This window comes from Leptinotarsa decemlineata, unplaced genomic scaffold, assembly GCF_025532065.1.
Source record: "Leptinotarsa decemlineata unplaced genomic scaffold, Ldec_3_MD MMD2_tig00000008_RagTag_RagTag, whole genome shotgun sequence".
In the NCBI taxonomy this organism is placed as follows: Eukaryota; Metazoa; Arthropoda; class Insecta; order Coleoptera; family Chrysomelidae; genus Leptinotarsa; species Leptinotarsa decemlineata.
Genome location: NW_027412537.1, coordinates 2,264,820 through 2,282,468, shown reverse-complemented (window position 1 = coordinate 2,282,468; position 17,649 = coordinate 2,264,820). Strand labels below are relative to the sequence as shown.

The following is a 17,649-nucleotide window of genomic DNA, read 5'->3' as shown; positions in this document are numbered from 1 at the left end:
TCCTGATGTCGCCATTCATGTAAAATATTTTGTCAAAACCTCCCGAGCTACGACACTCTTTATGAAACACCAGTCATTTTGTTTCATAGCTTTTGCCAATAAACAAAAGAATTAGCAAATTGTTACAATATATGTAGGCGAGTGAACGTTAATGCTATCTATCAAATAATATTGATTCTAATCTGACAGGATAAACAACGAAAAACAAATAAAAATACCATTGTCTGAAATGATAATATATATTCCAAAAATTCAGATAAGGGAACATCATGACTTGATTTCATGATATGCAATCAGGACAATTGAGGGCAGACTTAGAAAATGATCAATAGAAACCCTGATGTCTAAACCAATTCAGTTTTGTCTTGTCAAAATCTTTTCACGCGAGTAATAAGATTGACCCAGTCAGTGTATTCGTGTTACGTGTAATTACATTGAGTACTTATAATTTTAATGCATTGCGTGTTCTTTTCGTGTAATGGAAATATGCGTGTAATTAATCGAAAGGTAGAGTAATCGTCATAAAATATAAATTTTTTCCAAGTTTCATATCGAGGTGGTCTGCACAGAACAAATTCGAAAACTAATATCACAGATACAACGATGTAACAACGAACATTATACCTGGTGGGAACAAAACCTATGTGCCATAGTGGATGTCTACTCAACTACACTCTAATAGATAAAAAAGGAAACTGTTTAATTAATAGTGAAATTTTGAGTTTTCAACAAGGATCTAGATTTATTAATTGGAAAAATCTGTTATGTTAGAATTTGCTATATTTTGAGTTGCTATTCATCATTTTCTGTCCAACAGATGATCAATTCAAAAGTTATACAACGTTCACAACTTAGTCTGGAAAAGAATTGAGGTTGTATCGTTAAAACATTGTTGATCAGAAAGGCAAGTAATAGAAAAACTACTGAAATCAGCAAAAACCAGTAAAGTATATTCTTCCATTGTGTAGTTTGGTCACTTACAATGTTACTGCCAAGAAAATCTTCTGTTTGTTTGAAAGTAGTTGACAAATTTTCGTGGTGCATTTCATTAGTTCGGACTGGAGGATGTTCCTACTCAAGGACGAACACTGGTTTAGGAGAAAATTCAAAGAAGACGCATATAAGTTGTCCAACAACGCATTTAGCCAAGCTAGCGTAGAGATACGCAACATATGGAAACCTCTAATCAAGCAGAACACGATCAACTCCTACCAAACGGTCAGCTTCCGCTAAAACCAATGACGCGGAAAAAGGGAAGAGAGGATAGGTGAAAGCACTCGAATGACCTATAAATAGTCAAATCTTGGAAAAATGAGTTCAGTTATCATCCAAAGACGATTGGGGGTACTAACAGTCGAAACGTCGTAGTAGTAAGTTGGTTTGAAATCTTTTAATTTTCATTTTTCATTTCTTGTTAATATTTTTTTCAATTTTCATCTCGTGTTAATAGTTCAATTTTTAATTTCCATTTTTTGGTTGTTGTTTGCATTTTATTTCACTGTAATTTCAATTTTTTTTGCTAAACATAATTTTCTTCTTCAACTAATCTTTTTAAATTTTTACAGATTATTTTAGGGATTTCAAATCAATTTATATAATATTAGACAATGAACTGATGAAATGTACAATCTTCTGTGTTATCAGATGTCAAAAATTATTTATTCCCTTAGTAAGAAAAACGAAAGGTTCCTACATAAAAACCAAAAACTTGGCTTCTACGGAAAAACAGCCATATAACACATGAAGGTCAATAAACAATAACAAAAACAAAACACACAACCAATTCACTGGCGACACAACACATGGATTCAAATATAAATTAATGTCAAATGACGAAACAAATTGTTTCGATTGTGCCAACTGCCATCTATTCAACAATGATAGTACAGCGCTCAAGTGGATGTATAAGGAAGTAAACAAAAAAGGCGGGAAACTGTCAAGATACTAATCTAAACGTAGTTGTTGTAATTTGTAACCAATACCAGACGTAGAACACAATCACAGAGGAACATGACATTCAACAAATGGCATATTCCTCAGGTATCATAGGTTGTTATGTATATTAATGAACTAAGTGATGAAGTAACTGGAGAATTCATTCGGCTCATACATTTCTGCGTTAAATAGAATTTTTCTCCAACGTACAGCCTATCGAATAGTGAAAAAACTTAACCTTTTGCCTCTTGATTCAGAACCATATGTATTTCATCCGTAGACTTGCAGATATCAGTCCTACAAGTATTAAATTCATTAATAAAAGCCTTTGAGACAGTTGAGGCAACGTTTCTATCTGTTCTGATTTTTAACTGTCCTCAGATGCTACAGTCTTTATATTTTGTTAGATGATATTCTGACAGAATGATCATGTGTTTTTGTAGCATTATAACTATTAGTGGTTTTGTTTACGTGTTATTTATATATGGGAGCGTGTTTCATGAAGTTCTATTCTCATTTCTTATGAGATAAAATAATAACATCTAGAACGAATAATTGACGTGGTGATCTAGAGATCGAGAGTTCGAATGCGTCTTTGATAAAATATGTTTTTTGCGTAAATTTATCTCTTCGAGGGTTGATTAACTCTGCTACGTTACATGGTGAACAGGACTTTGAATAGTCATGAGGCTCTATAGGTGCCTCGGAGAGTTTTCAACAAAACTGACCTAGTTTACGAGGCTAATGGACAGAGCATTCTATGCCATTAACATACTATGAAAAATAATGTGAAAAGAAACTTTCAGTTTCTATGATCGTCATGATCCAATTAATTTTCTATACAATATATAGAAAATATACAATATATTTTCTATATATGTCTTTTTGATGAGGTATTTGTCTTCATTCATTCCAATAAGTATCACTCAAGTTTTCATCCCAATTAAAAGATATCCTCATTAACCAATTTGATTCAATGTAAATATTACACAGGTAAGTAAAAGAAACAAAGATTCGCCACAGAAGTAATTTTTATTTCTGTATCATTTATCACTCCAGAATGAAATTGTTTAGTTGAATTTTTCATTCTCGTGATTCCAAACAGTCTATCAATTCTTTTTTCTGATCCGCATTCAGATTCGGCAATTTATAAACATGATATTTAACAAATAATAACACGTTTCCATCAAGCATGTGGTCTCCTGCTACAAACAATAGTTTCCGATAAACATCATCACTCATTTTTGTTCTGCACTTCAAGAATCTCTGGAAAAAAAAAGTTTCCTTTTGGTAGTTGACAAAAATGTACAGTTGAATATTCATTCAAACTATAGTATAGTTCAATATTGAAATTACGTATCTATTCAAAAAAAAAACTGTAATTGTCGATGTATTCTTGTGAAGCAGGCTATAACATCGTCAACATACTACGAGTTTTATGAATGAAAAAAAATATCTATGTTTAAAATACGTTTTTCCGTTAACCATCTATCGCACCCCTGCGAACAACAACCCTCAGAAGTCGAAACTTGTGCGAGCTAAGGACTAACGGGGTCTTACCTTTTAACGTGTAATTTCTAACACGGGTTGGACGATAGCAAGTGAAAATCGAGCACCCACGTCGAACCGCCTGGCTACCGACCGACCGGTCGTTATAATTTCCGAAATCAACATGCATCATTCAATCCGAAATCTTCACGAATGCTGATTTCGAAACAGACAGATTATTTTTATTACTGATAGTGATGCATCATTCACAAGAAACATTACATGTTTATGATAGAGAATTCAACAACTGGAATCTCAGGAACTATTGGGAGTATAATGCTGCTGCTTCTTCCAAAATCTTTGTTGCAGCGACCTCTCACAACCATAAAATATCGCGAAGTATCCATTCATAGAATATACATGGGTTCTACTTCAAAATTCGATCATTTCAGACCCCGAACTAACAATTGACTTTTCATGCCACAAACCGCGTGCTTTTTCGTATTGATATCTTCATTCGCTAATTGACCAATAGAAAGAGTATCCTAGAGGATTGTTTGTTTTGGTTTAGTTATCGTCGTGGTTTCCATTGTGAATCTATTTCAGTGTTTGTTTACTGTGCCTATCCCGCACATTCCATATGTTCGAGCGCTTTTCGGAGATAAAAGATGCATCAGGTCTTTATGCGAATGAGAGTAACAGTTGCCAGAAGAGTGGAGAATAATGGAATGTTGTCTGCAACTTTTGAAATATTCTGAGAAAGCCACTCGTGAAATGAGAAGCTCCCAGACACACCATCTGTAAAGCTTCTCGTCCACTAAGAGCTGAAAGCTGCGATACCTTGCGAAATCAATTCTTCAGAATTCACACGACAACGCACGAACGATTCAACCACATGGATCGGTCGGGAACCGCGTCCACTTGGCACGTATCGTTTGTCAGTTTTCGACCAACTAGATGCGAATTGCGAACCGATTCCGTTCTGCTTAGATTTCATTGCTACCTAGTGGGAAAATAGTTATAATAATGTATCAAAATGTGTCTTTCCTAATTCGAAACTAAAAAAAGTGTTGATCATCGTTGATTTGAAGATCATACCACAAATGAGAAAATTCACCGAACTCTTTTTTTGGGCAAATGGGATTCATCCACATTTCCCGACTTGGTCGATATCGCCTGTGCCTGATACGACGAAGAATCAAGATCATAATTCCAAAGCGAAAAAGTATTCATCAGAATAATTGAAAAACCTGTTCCAAAGAATCATCTCACCTACTAGGAATCCGGACGAATACCAAGGCAAAGGACGCTCCCAGTGGACGAGAGGCCTAATTACTGACATTCAAATGCTTATAGAATGTTAAAATCAGGATGTATCTACCTCGATCCGAAACGAGCACTTTTCTCAATCGCTAAAAATGCAATACTCTTCTCAACGCGCGTTTCACCAACCAACTTGGCGTCTTCAGTTCTTGCTTATCTCCTGAAGACGCCAACTTGGTTGGTGGAATTCGCGTCAAGAAGAGTATCGCATTTCTGGTGAATGGGAAAAGTACTTGTTCTGTATTCATTCTACGCCAGTTTTACTTCGAAATGAAATATCTTCAAAATGCTCCGAGTTCCGTATCCGCATTCGTATTCGCGGACACGCTACACTAAAAAAAACCGTATCCGCATCTGCGGATGTTGAAATTTTTGCAAGAGTAACAATCCTAAAACATACCTATACCATTGAAAGTCCGTATTGCTAAGTACAATAGAAATACATACAGCGAGGAGAAACCAGCAAATCAGGAATAGCAGAGCACATTTGGACTCATCAACATAATATTAAGTGGTCCCACGCTAAAATTATCCAGAGGGACGAACACTAACTCAAGTGGTAGTTTAGAGAAGCTGTATATATTTTGTCCAACGACGCATTCAGCCAAGCTAGTGTAGAGATACACAACATATGGAAACCTTTGATCAAAAAACGGTCAACTCCCAGTGGCGCAGTGGGTCAAAGCGATAGAACCACCACAACAAACCACTAGAGCTATCCCCACTCAAAATGGATTCACAGACCATCAAATTGACAGATCCATCCGTCGTCAACAAACTTCTTCGTCCAGTCCCATATATCCAAAATCCAGTAACGTTCCCCACAAAGCTTTCCTTCCTTACATTAAGGGTATAACTGACAAAATTGGCCGGATTCTCAAAAAAAACAGGACATAAAAACGATATTCACCGCCAAGAATCAAATTTCCACATATCTCCGTTCTCCCAAGGACAAACTTGTCAATGAATCTCAGGGTATATATGAAAATCCATGCTCCGATTGCAATGGAAAATTTGTAGGCCAGACCAACATATGTGTGACAAGTAGAATATACGAACATCAACTTGCTGTCTGAAAGTCAGACCCATCCTCAGCCTTGTCCAAACATCATCAAGAGACAGGACACAACATAGACTTTGCGAACACAAAGCTCGGATAATTCGAGAGACCATCGAAAAGCGACCTTTCTGCCTGAACAAACGTGATGACAGTCAGAGACTTCCAACTACCTAGAAACCCCTAATTTTCCAATGGTCACCCCCATCAAGACGTCCGCTAATGGTCATCACCCGAAGCCCCGCCCACACCTTTCCACTTCAGTAACTTCCGTCGATTTGAATAAATACTGCCGAACACCCTTCGACACCCAAGTTGTGACACTGATTCTAGGGAAAGGTCCCCCAATAGAAAACAATGGCGAAGGAATCAGGACCAACTGGGAAGCTCTCAAATCGTATTTGGAAGCAATCCCCGGCATAGAACGACCTCCGGAAACCCCCAAAACCTTAGATGCTACGGTAACACGGTTTGAGGAAAACATCAGAAATACACTCGCAGCGGTTACCACGACGTACGTGAAACCAAGGAAATCATACAACGAATTTCCTTGACGAATCAAAACTCTAATTAGAGAAAGAAACCGTCTCAGGAGAAGATACCACAGGACTCTATTTCCAGGAGATAGAGCCAATGCGAATGCGGAAGCCAGTGAAGTAAAACGCGCCATTCTAGACATCAGGAATGAACGCTGGCATGAATACCTCTTGGGACTCGAGCCCGGAGATAACTCTCTTTGCCGATTAGTCAAGAGCAGAAAAAACAAAAGAGAAGCCCCGACGCCTTTACACGACCAACGAGGTGTCTGTTTCACAACGGAAGACAAAGCCTTAGCCTTCGCGGATACTATGGAGAGCCAATTTAGGCTGAACATAGACCCAAACGATGATATCGATAGAGATATACGAATCGAGGAAGCAGTGGAAGAAACACTGTTACTCAATGACGAAGACATCATCAGACCAGTATCAAAAGAAGAACTGAACGGACTGATAAGCTACCAAGCCCAAAAATGCCCCAGGAGCTGACGCAATAACCAACAGGTTATCGAAGCAGCTGCCAGACAACCAAAAAACGACGCTCAAAAACATTATTAACAGCTCGCTGAATCTCAGATACTTCCCTAAGACCTGGAAGCACGCTGAGATTATAGTGTTACCTAAAAAAGGACAAGACCCGAGATTCCCTTAAAAATACAGACCCATAAGTCTGCTAGGTTCCATGGCCAAGGTCGCGAAGAGAGTAGTCCTGCAAAGGTTGGACGAGGAGATCGAAGACAGACAACTCCTACCGCACGAGCAGTTCGGCTTCAGGAGAGACTATTCCTGCGAACTACAAGCCCTAAGACTGGTTGAAAACTCATTCCAAGAGATGAATAGGAAAAGACACGTTCAAATCGTTAGAATCTTGAAGGCCTTCGACCGCGTCTGGCACGAAGGTCTTCTACACAAAATGATTAATTTCAACCTACTACTGGGACTAGTCAAGTGGATAGGGTCCTACCTGAAGGACAGAACTTTTTCGGTGAAGCTTAACAACATACGCTCGCCGGTAAGACAAATAGAAGCTGGAGTACCTCAGGGCGCAGTCCTCTCACCCACACTCTACAACCTATATGTCAGCGATCTCCCGAGAACCGACCACGTCAAGGTCTCTCTCTATGCAGATGACACCGCCGTGATGTCCTAGTCCATGGCGAGAGAATTCGGAGTAGCCTGCATGCAAACTGCAGTTGCAGCTCTCGAGACCTGGTTGCTGGACTGGAAAATCCGTGTGAACCCCGCAAAAACGCAAGCGATAGCATTAGCCAGGCAAAGCGCCCACCCGAATCTCAGAGTTATCATGACAGGACAAGAAATCGCCTGGAGCCCACAGGTTAAGTACCAAGGTCTAACGATAGACCGCAAGCTTACCTGGGAGAAGCATATACAATCGGTGAAGACTAAAGTGAGCGCGGGGATGGCACATCATTAGAATAAAATTCTAAGGATGGCAACAAACGCTCCGTGGTATGTACAGAACGCAAACATCAGACGGGATCTGAATCTCCCAACCATTCGGGAGAGTATACAGACTCGAAATAGAGGAGTTTTCGAAATGGCGGAAACTCACGAGAACCCCCTAGTCGGGACCGCGGTAGATTATGATATCGACGACCCTTCCTGCTTCAAAAGGCCTCGCATCTCCGCGAGGTGAGGTCACAGAGTTCAACAAAGAACACGGCGGCGAGAATTTAGTCTCGACCGTGCAACGCACCTCTCAGAGTTTTAACTAAGCCTATATCACAGGCAGATAACACGAAAGAGTCAGGGATTTGAAATCCAACTCGATTTAGCAGAAGATAGGGATTGCCGACACCCAAGTTCAATCTAAGGAGTAGGCATATTGAGACCTTAGAGAGATCTCGTGACGAGACCTGGGAAGTAGGCAGATTGAGGCCCCGGCGTCAAGCCACATCAAATTCTTGTTATGTGGTATTTATTATATCGGTGTTGGCAAATACATTATGGCTTTGTTAGAAAGATATCCTGAAATTCAATATATTAGTTTGAACGTGAATGTTATAGAGATGTTTGATTTTCTTTCCGTCTAAGACCTTGGAAAAATTTGCGCGTCGCTTCTACGCTGAAAAGCACAAAATTATTCAAGTGAAAACTGAAAATTTCTACTCAACTTATCCGTTTAATAAAACTGAAATAGTCCAGACAAAGTTTATACTGGTCGAGTTGGAGAATGGCTGAGTAGACATTATTAATATATAAGTAGATTACAGATTTGAACATTATTACAAATATTACAGTAACTGAATACAGTTCTGCTTCAAACGTTAAATTTATTTTGAGTTGTATTGACACATAGAAAGTTTCAATTCTCTTTTCTTCATTTTATCAATTAACATTTCCCATAAAAAATATCTCTTCTGTTCTATAAAAAGTATCTATAATAAATCAAAATGTGAGTGTATTTTATTTTTTTATTATGAGCGATCAGAAACAGTTTCAAAGACATTTTTTGTTACTGCTCATAATAATATTTATTATTCAACTAAACTACCTTGTAGATGAAAAACAAACTACTTCACTAAAAGATTAATCAATAACTTTTTAACAATAAAGCTTAATTGAACCAACTTGAATCGGGAACACAGTTTTCCAACGAAAAAGTCAAATAAGCTAATATAAACCGAAAATACTTACAATTTGACTGTACAATTACTATAGATGTGCGACAGGTCATTCTTCAACCATACTACAAATCAAATGCAATCGAGGAGTGCAATAGCAATAGAGGAGTGTTGAAGCGTGAATTCGTAATCTGCCCCGGTATGAGTCATAGCGGGTAAAAAATCAACAAATTTTAAAACAAGTAATCCTGTTTAAAGGACGATAAATTTCAATCACATTCTCCATACCTTCAGTTCAGGAACGGTATCAGGATTTTTGCTGTTCATACATCGATAAAAGTATGTGACAATCCTGCTATGTGATTCTTTGTAATTGAAAAGTTCTACTTCCGCCTGAAGAAGCCGAAAAAAATCCTGAGCGTTTCGACGAAGCCAAAAGTTCTGCTCAAGATCTCGCTGTATTGACTCTGTAGTACTCGCAAATAAAAAATACCAGCAGGTATCAACTTTCATCAAGTTGTTGTCATCTCCTACTTCAATATGACGGTCATCTCCAGAAACTGAAAAATCATCAATTGTTAGGATAAAGGTGTTTCCATAACATGAAATTGTAGTACAATTGCTGAGGAGCAATACCGATATAAACTCTGTCCATCCGACAAACAAATAAATTCAAACAACGATAGATGCGTCATCGCCACGAGATTACCACGTAAATTTGCATCTACTGGATGAAATAAACAAGCCTCTTCACGCTGGCCAATCAGATTTAACTGCAATCGGTTGACGGAATTCATTCAGGTATATTGCTAGAGTCGGAGTGGAAAGTTACGTTTTAACACCTTTGGCACAGTAGAATAATACAACCAATAGGCTCTCTTATTACGTGATCCACCCGAGGTGCCGGGGACCTTCAACCGCTCCTAGGATGAAATTCTCATCCAACGCGTTCAGTGCTGTAGTATCGAAGGATTCGTCGGTCCACGGGCATCGGAGTAGTTATAATTAACTGTGGGAAATTGATATTGTGTTTAGTTTATTCGCTGTTGTTATTATGGTTTTTAGTTGGTTATAAGTAAGTTTTAGTTGGTTATAAGTAACTTACCACAAAATCTTCTATAATATCCTTAAATTTCGTTTTTATATAAGCGCACGCTTATGGTAAAAGAACGAAATTGGCTCCGCACTTCGTTTCGAGGTCACCGAGAACTTTGTGAATTTATGAATGAAAGTAGTGGGAGTGGACTTACTGGTTGATTTTTACTATGCCTATGGTGTATACATATATGGTATTCTGAAGTTTAAAATTTTCTATAGTACTGTCTATAGTACTGATATGGCTGAAGAAACTGTTAATTTGTATCCCTACGCTACACCTAAAACATTATCCTATACCCAGCCGCATATCATTAGATGGACAGAGTTTAGGTACAATGCACTGAACTCAGTTATTTAAATCATTTTTAGATCGGGGTAGAGACACTCAGTCAAAATCAAAATAACCGAAAACAAATTGATCTCACAGTACAAACTAGCAGTGACAATTGAAAAATTAATAATGATATGAACTAACAGAAACGAAAACTATTTTAAAAAATTTTCAGTGAATTGGCGCAGTGGTAGTGCGCCCGACTCACGATTGAAAGGTCGTGAGTTCGATCCTCACCTCAATCAAATATTTTTTCCGAGATAATTTATCTAGTTGAAGTTGAAATATTTTTGCAATGTTACATGGCTCCTAGGTAGCTTCCTAGGTAGCTCGTGCTGTTATTACCATTGCCAACCCATAACACGAGGCTAATAACAAAGGAGTCAAAATGCCGTGAAGACTTCAAAATGAAATTGACTTAAAGTTATGAATGATTATTTTTATATACAAACGAATATATCCAACAAAACGAAACATGAGTTACTCAACAAAACAAAACATGAGTAAATAGGAAATAAATTGAAGGCCTATATTTTAAGTGCCAGCACTTAAAATAAGTATTTGTTGAATACGTAAATTGTAGTCCCTAATTTGTTTCATAATACATAGTTTTGATTTCGATTTCTTGGTAAATTTCGTGTATATCTGTTAATATTACATCATAGTTTTGAATTAATTTCATTTCAGTCATTTCATTTTTCAATCACTTTTTATTTAAAACCTCAATCTGAGGAATATGTCCGATACTAATTCATCATTCGATAAGTATTGTGGACTTACATATTTATTCCAAAAAATAAAGTATAATTTGAGTAGGAGTAGTAGAAATTTATTTATATTTATCAACTTTAAAACAGATATTCATAATTTCTGAAAACATTGGGAATATTGCTTCATGATCATAAAAAATCCTCACCTCCAAGAAACAGCGAACACGTAAAATAAACCGTGAATATTGAAATCAAATTGAAATACATGTTAAGGATTCACTGCTTTTACTAGTACTTACCTTTCCGAAATAGGTATATATATATATATATATATATATATATATATATATATATATATATATATATATATAGGTATATATATATATATATATATATATATATATAGTTATATATATATATATATATATATATATATATATATATATATATATATATATATACGTGTGCCAATTAGTAAATTCTTATCCCACTATCTCTACAATTTCGGATAAATAACTGCCATTATTCAAATGGTTGAATATTTGTTCGTGATTTTTGACCATTAACTGGTTGTTGTAAATCACACAAATATGAAGTTAAATATTACTGGAGTTTTTTACCCAACACCAAATCGTTATTTTTAACTCCAGTAATATTCATTACTACACCAAAGGTTCCAAACAGTGCATCATAAGTAAATACGAAGTTGTCATCAAGTACACTCATTCTACAGGAAAAGAACATTTAAATATGAATTTTGATTTATCTGGAATAGTTACTATACCCTCGGAAAATTAGATTAAAAGCGATAGAATGAAAAGTATAATTTTTTTAGGTGTTGAATCAGACAGATTTTGTGTTTCACATTAGAAGCCTCTGTTTAATGTCATTGAAAAAAAGCACTGTTATAGAATATAACTATGCATTGAAAACTATTTATTTCAAACGGATACTTTCGAAAAACAAGTATATGAGATCTTTTTTTGAAAAGAATTTTCGTATTCATTACAGATCGTCGATGTCACTTTATCAAACCTGTAAGTACCTATATCTCAGTTTTTGAAAAGCAACATAAAAATAGTATTACAGCAAGATTCAATTTCATATCTGATTCAACTCAAAATAATAATAATAATTTTTATTTTCCTTTAGGCAATAAGAAATTGTATAGGAATTGTCTTAAATGTAGAAAGTAGATTAACAGAAGTTAGGCATACTAACAGTACAAACCACAGTCTTATTCTAAAGATAATTAGATTACATAAAAAATAAGATATCACAAAATTTTCACACTAGAGTTAAATTACATTACATTAGCTTGCAGAAAAAACGAATCCACGTCATAAAAACACTTTTCGATCAAGTACGATTTCAAGCGAGATTTGAACAAAGGTGCAGGTACACAATTTCGAATATCATCGGGTAGAGAATTGAAGACTTTAGGCCCCATTACATTTGGCGACTTCGAACATAGCATTATTCTGCAATGGGGAATATCTAAATTATTTTTTTGTCTGGTATTAAGATGGTGAATATCAGATCTCAGTATAAATTTAGCTTCATTTTTAAATACGTATAGACAAGTTTCAAATATAAATGTAGAGGACATTGTTAAAATTCCCATATTTTTAAAACTATAGCAGCAGGATTCTCTTCTTTTCAGACCAGTCATACTCCTTATGACTCTTTTTTGAGCAATAAATACTTCATTTGCCAAGGGGGATACGCCCCAAAAACAAATTCCATAACGAAGTCTATTTTCGATTTGTGCATAATAGAGTTGTCGTAGCATATCAAGACTGAGGATATGTCTTAGGTTCCTCAGCTGGAAGGATATAGTATTCAAGTGGGAAATCAGATGTTCACATTGAATTTTCCAGGTGAGACCTTTATCAACATGTAAACCCAGGAATATTACACATTCTTCACCCGTCCTAAGATTATGAAAAAATAGTTCTTCACATTCTCTCTGTCTATTATGATACCTTATCACCTGCATTTTCTCCATGTTCATGAAAAGGAGGTTAGCAGCAAACCACTCTTCCATATTGGTTACTGTTAGTTCACATTGTTTGACTAATGTTGCATTGTCATTAGATGATAAGACAACGGACGTGTCGTCTGCATATAAGGTAAAAAAAGCGGGAACGTCCAGTTTGTCGATATCATTAATATATAATAAGAATAATACAAGTCCCAAGACGGACCCCTGTGGAACCCCTATAGGTATTTATTGTGATGTGTTTTGTGACACAAGTTATCTATATCAATATTGTTAGATTGGCTACAGTGACTGTCGGAACCTACCTGTCATATTGTAAGTCTACAGAGATGAATAAAGGCAGTTGCTCATGGACATGCGACTAGATAGTATCACGAGTTTCATTCAAAATATAACGTGGCGCAGTCGAACAGTCACATGTGGTCAGACATCTTGAAAAAATTGAAATCATATTAATAATTCTTAGTGAAAGGACATTTTGATTAATTGCTGGTGACATTTTGAGATAATTATGGACTTCAGAGGAGTTCCACCCATGCTGCACTCTGGAAATCTCTCGGAAAACTGGAATTTCTGGAAGCAACGTTTTTTAACGTATTTGAAAGCTACTGAAATTAGCAAAAAAGAAGACTCCACCAAATGTGCTCAGCTTCTAACACTAATTGGTGAACAAGGTATGAGAATTTATAACACTTTCTCATTCTCAGAAGAAGACAAAGATAAATTCGATATTCTAATAGAAAAGTTTGACTCTCATTTTCATCCGAAAAAGAACGTGACATTCCAAAGACATATATTCTTCACTTGTAAGCAAAAAGAAGGCCAATCTATTGAAGAATATACTACTGAACTGAAGAATTTATCACTCTCTTGTGAATTTTTGACATTAAGAGACAGTCTAGTTAAAGACATTCTAATATGCGGTTTGTGTTGTGAAAAAATGCGCTCAAAACTACTAGAAGATGATGCTAAAACCCTTGAAGAAGCTGTACAAGTCTGCATAAACATAGAAAATACCCGTAAACATAACCGACAAATTACAAATGGTTTGGACAACGGACAGTTCAATGCAATAGATCTCATTGCAAGCAAAAATATCAAGAAACATAACGCTGGCATTAGTCATCAACATAGGACCACCAAAGTGAATCAAGGAGTTCAGAAAAACCAATTTCACAGAAGTCAAGGTAGCAGTCAGAGACGGGGACCATTCAAATGCCTGAAGTGTGATCGAACACACAGTTACGGAAAATGTCCTGCGTTTGGTAAAATTTGTAACAATTGTGGAAATGAAAACCATTTCTCATATATGTGTAAAAATTACAGAAAACCATTATCTAACAGAAAAGTTCATGCTCTTGACAATTATGATTCTGATAATCTTAATCAGGATTATGCTTATTCTTCAGAAAATCCTTTATTTGTAGGTAGTGTTGAAAAGGCAATGAACATTATTTCAGAAGATTCGTGGATGGTAAACTTAAAAATTAATGGAGCGAAAATAAAATTTAAATTAGATACTGGCTCAATGGCAAATATAATTCCTATAGAAATATTGAAAGGTATGAATTTCAATTTCAAAAATATTTTTAAAACAAATGAAAAGCTTTCCTCTTATACACGGGACCATTTACCAGTGATAGGAAAAACCTGTATTACATGTATTCATAATAATGAACAGAAAAATATTGAATTTTATGTAGTAGACATGAATAGCTGTCCAATTCTTGGACTGCAAACTTGCATTGATTTGAATTTAATAAAAAAAATTGATTCAGTTACTTATAATGAAAACAATCCTTTAAAATATAGGGAGCTAAATGATATCTTAGAAAAAAATAAATCTTGCTTCGAAGGCATAGGTTGCTTAAAAAATTTTCATACTATAAATTTGAAAGAAAATGCTCAACCTGTTATTCACGCAGCGAGGAAAATCCCATTTGCAATATTAGACAAATTCAAACAAACTTTAAATGAGCTAGAATCTCAAAAAATAATTGAAAAATGTACTCACAGTACTGATTGGGTAATGCCTGTAGTAATAGTCAGAAAACCGAATGGGGATCTACGTTTATGTTTAGATCCAACCGATTTAAATAAAGTAATAAAGAGACACACCTATAAAATTCCAACTTCAGAAGAGTTGATTGTAAACTTCAGTGGAGATCAATATTTTAGCACACTTGATCTAACTCAAGGTTTTTCGCAAATTCAACTTGACAAAAAAAGTTCCAAAATTTGTACTTTTGCAACGCCTTTTGGACGATATTCATTCTTAAGATTACCTTATGGTCTAATAGATAGTAGTGAGGTTTTTCAACAAAGAATGGCAGAAATATTTCAAAATGTAGATGGTGTTGAAATTTACATAGATGATCTCATAGTAAGAGGTAAAACAATTGAGGAACATAATAAACGTCTAGAACAAGTTTTTGACTTAGTAAAAAAACATAATCTTAAATTCAATAAAACCAAATGTAAATTTTTAGTTACAGAAGTAAAATACATGGGACATATCATCTCCAAAGATGGTCTAAGACCAGATGATTCTAAAATAAGTGCAATAACAAACATGCCCGAACCTCAAAATTTAGGTGATGTTCAAAGATTTCTAGGACTCGTAAATTATCTCGGTAAATTTATCTCTGGGTTGTCAGAAAAAACTTCAACTCTCAGACAACTTTTAAAGAAGAACACTTTATTCTTATGGGATAGCAATCACAGCAAAGCTTTTAATGATCTTAAAGACATAGTTAGTAAAAGTCCATGCTTAAAATTTTTTGACTTGAAAAAACACTCAACAATCTCAGTAGATGCCTCCAAAAATGGAATGGCAGCAGTCTTATTACAGGATAACATGCCTTGTGCTCATGCATCCAAAGCCTTCACGGAAACACAAATCAGGTACAGTCAAATTGAAAAAGAACTCTTAGCTTGTTTGTTTGGAGCACAGAGATATTATCAATATGTTTTTGGGAAACACTTTACTATAGAAACCGATCACCGTCCACTAATTCATATTATAAAAAAACCGTTAAATTCTTGTCCTCCTAGATTACAAAGAATATTATTACAACTAAAAAAATATGATTTCTCATTGGTATATAAACCTGGAAAACAACTAATATTAGCCGATACTCTTTCACGAGCATTTGAAAAAGATTCTGTTTTTGATGAAAACCTTGATGTTGAAATCGAAGCCCAAGTATGTTTGATTTCATTTAATTTAAATGTAACTGAGAATAAACGAAAAGAACTTGTAAGAAAAACAAATGAAGACAATGAGTTAGTGACTCTGAAATCATATTTGAAAGACGGCTGGCCTAACAACATAAAACATTTAACTGAAACACAAAAATTCTATCATAGATTCAAACATGATATATCTGAAGTAAATGGTTTGGTGTATAAAGGACACAAATTCATAGTTCCAAATGCATGTAGGCAAGAAATATTGAAAAAATTACATTATAGCCATATGGGCATCAATAAAACTATAGCCAAAGCAAATTTATCATTCTACTGGCCAGGAATGAACAAACATATACAAGACATGGTGTTATCATGCCACATTTGTCAAACAAATGCAAACTCTCAAAGATCAGAACCACTCGTATCTCATGAAATAGTAGAATTGCCATTTCACAAAGTAGGTTGTGACATATTTCACTTACTGAATGAATCATATATACTCGTGATTGACTACTATTCAAAATATGTCGAAATTGCAAATTTAAATAAAAATCTTTCTAGTAATAATGTAATTTCAAAATTGAAAACAATTTTTGCTCGATTTGGAATCCCAAAAATTGTTGTTTCTGATTCAGGACCAGAATTCTCTTCTCATGAATTTAAATCATTCTCCGAGAAGTGGGAATTTCAGCATGTTAGAGTTTCACCTAGATACCCACAGTCAAATGGTCAAGTTGAGCGAGCCATACAAACTGTAAAAAACATGTTGAAAAAATGTCATTATGATGATAAAGATCCATATTTAGCTCTTTTAGAATTAAGGAATACACCTATAGACAAAGAAACGACACCAGCTAATCTATTGATGAACAGAAATTTAAGAGGAACACTTCCTCAAGCTAATATTCACTTCAAAACAAAAAATTATAATAAAAAATATAATGCTTATTTAAAAGAAACAAAAGTATATCAAAAAAGGTATCATGATAGAAAAGGTGTCAGAGCCTTAGATGATTTAATAGTGAATCAGAAAGTTAGAGTTCAGATCAAACCAAAAGGTCCTTGGAAAAATGGTAAAATTCTAGACAAAATAGGTATTAGGCAGTATAAAATTCAGTTAGAAAATGGTGCAACATATATTAGGAATAGAAAATTTATTAAAAAATTGTTCCAAAATGTAAATTTGACTAAGCCATTTCAGAGTGATCATCAACAAATTGAAAATGACTATAGGTTAATAAGAGTAGGTGAGGATGGCAACACTATTAGAAACTTATGTAATAATCAACAAGAAACATCACAAGATGTTGAAGTTTCAAACAATGACTCTTGTAACAATAGTTCACTTTCAAGTTTTCTTAACGATAACTCTAGTCAAGGAGTGTCGAA

The 17,649-nt window shown here is 35.2% G+C and overlaps 1 long non-coding RNA gene across 1 annotated transcript; it reads right to left on the bottom strand.

The window, feature by feature from the left end:
- Positions 1-2,948: 2,948 nt before the first annotated feature.
- LOC111512505 (uncharacterized) lies at positions 2,949-11,366 on the bottom strand. The gene is made up of 3 exons (XR_012464472.1): positions 11,273-11,366; positions 9,216-9,487; positions 2,949-3,201 (listed from the first exon to the last, which is right to left on the bottom strand). It is a non-coding gene; the product is annotated as an uncharacterized lncRNA (long non-coding RNA).
- Positions 11,367-17,649: the final 6,283 nt, after the last annotated feature.